Here is a 2,209-nt window from a genome sequence, read left to right as displayed (position 1 = left end):
ATTGAAGGAATACATGTTGTATGATTTGGGAAATAAAGTGTTTAAAAAAATCACAACTCTCTTTCTCTTTCTTCTCTCTCTCTCCCTTTTTCCTTTTCTCTCTTCTCCTTTCCCATCGCTCTCTCTCTCTCACGCTCTCTCCTCTCTCCCTGTTTCTGTCTCTCCTTTCCTCTCTCTCTATATCTCTCTCCATCTCTCTTTCTCCTTTCTCTTCTACTTCTCCATCTCTCTCCATCTTTCTCTCTCTTCTGTCTCTCCATCGCTCTCTCTCTCTTCCATCGCTCTCTCACTCTACTCTCTCTCGTCTTCTCTTCTCTCCTCTCTCCCGTTTGTCGTCTTCTTTGTTTCTCCATCTCTCTCTCTCATTCTCTCTCTCCATAACTTACTCCTCTCTCCTGTTCTATGTCTCTTCCTTCTCTCTCTCTCTACTCTCTATCTCTCTACTCTCTCTCTCTCTTTCTCTCTCTCTCTTTCCTCTCTCCTGTTTCTTCTCTCCTTTGTCTCTCTCTCTCCTTTCTCTCTCTCTCCATCACTCTCTCTGTCTCTCTCTCTCTCTCTCTCTCTCCATCGCTCTCTCCTCTCTCCTTTCTTTCTCTCTCCATCTCTCTCTCTGTCTCTCTCTCTCTCTGTCTCTCTCTGTCTCTCTCTGTCTCTCCATCTCTCTCTCTCTCTCTCTCTCTCCCTGTTTCTGTCTCTCCTTTGTCTCTCTCTCTGTCTCTCGCTCTCTCTCTCTCTCCATCGCTCTCTCTCACTCTCTCTCTCTTCTCTCTCTTTGCTGAAGAAGGAGGAGGGGGGGCAAGGTTTAGTTGATTCATCATGCCGGACCGCTGCTTTTAGATCACAGTTTGTGCAGCGGTTTTTATTTGGTGATGATGATGTCGTCTGGAGGCCTTCACAGTTTCTCTTCATATCACAGGAGAGAAACTTCACTTACACTTTACTGGAAGGACACTGTCATGAACGTCTTCTCTAATCTCTCTCTCCCTCTCTTCTTTCTTTCTCTCTCTTCTCTCTCTCTTATGGTTATTGTGATGTGCCATTGTGTACTGAGTACCCCTGGTTGTAGTACCCCTGGTTGTAGTACCCCTGGTTGTAGTTCCACTAGTTGTAGTTCCACTAGTTGTAGTTCCACTAGTTGTGTGCTGGGCCTCCACTGTTACTCTGATTATTTGGAAGTTTTTTGTGATTAAATGTTTTTATTTTTTATTTTCAGAAAACATAATAGTCACAAACCGTCACCAGCACCACACCCTGGGACACCGGACGCGTCCCGAGGTCCTGGATGCACTAAGACAAACTCAGACGTTATAACACAGACTTTATTATTAACGGTTAATAACAATAAATAATTATTTACACATCCTGGTCGGAGAAGCGTTCAATCTGAACTCCTGCAGGGGGGGACTTTTTTTACATTATTTTTGGGCTTTTTTGCCTTTTTTTAATTGTTGACAGGACAGTTAGATGAGACAGGGAAGACATGCGGGACATCGTCACAGGTGGGATTCAAACCCTGGACCTCTGCGTCGAGTAACAAACGTCTGATCATTTGCAGCGTCAGCGTTTTTTGGCTCGTGTTGAAGTCACTTCCTGTCTTCACTTTCTTCTTCTTCGTCTCCTGTCCCTCCATTTTCAGTATCCGTCCTCCTGACAAGACCTGCAGCGGTTACTCGTCTTTAAGCGATGATGTCGAGCGTCCCCCAGGGACGGAGGGACGCAGGGCTCCTCTGCAGATCAGCGTGAACCAGTAGAGCTGCAGGGGCCACAGCAGAGCGGCCCCCAGGTTGCACTGCCACGGGGCCACCAGGGGCACCGCGTACACCGGGACGGACGCATACCTGGAAGACAAAGCACAGGGACGTCCATGTTGATGTGTGGTGTCTCAGCCGTAAAAGACTACAGCTACGCTGACTTTTCATTTCGAGGAGGACGCTTGAGACTGAAGGTGTTTTCACACCTAAAAGCAGAGATGGAAGAAGTACTCGCGTCCTGTACTCGAGTAGAAGTACAGATACTTTTTCGAGGGAGACCTGGCCGAGACGGCACACCGGTTACAATTTAAGCAAAAAATACAGCAGAGTCAAAATCACACCTAGAGGAAAGGAACAGGTCACATGTGGCCGTTGCACTTTTGAGTTACATGGTATTTTAACATGGCCTTACATTCATTTATTTAACCTAAGGGGACCAGATTTCTCAGACAAAATCC

At 46.5% G+C, this 2,209-nt stretch overlaps 1 pseudogene; it reads right to left on the bottom strand.

Annotated features, from left to right (window-relative positions):
* Positions 1–1,346: 1,346 nt before the first annotated feature.
* LOC116686812 (ceramide synthase-like) overlaps positions 1,347–2,209 on the bottom strand; it is an 8,664-nt pseudogene continuing 7,801 nt past the window's right edge.

Source organism: Etheostoma spectabile, unplaced genomic scaffold (assembly GCF_008692095.1).
Source record: "Etheostoma spectabile isolate EspeVRDwgs_2016 unplaced genomic scaffold, UIUC_Espe_1.0 scaffold50, whole genome shotgun sequence".
Lineage (NCBI taxonomy): Eukaryota > Metazoa > Chordata > Actinopteri > Perciformes > Percidae > Etheostoma > Etheostoma spectabile.
Note: the sequence above shows the minus strand (reverse complement) of the source record. Positions and strands in the feature narration are given on the sequence as shown.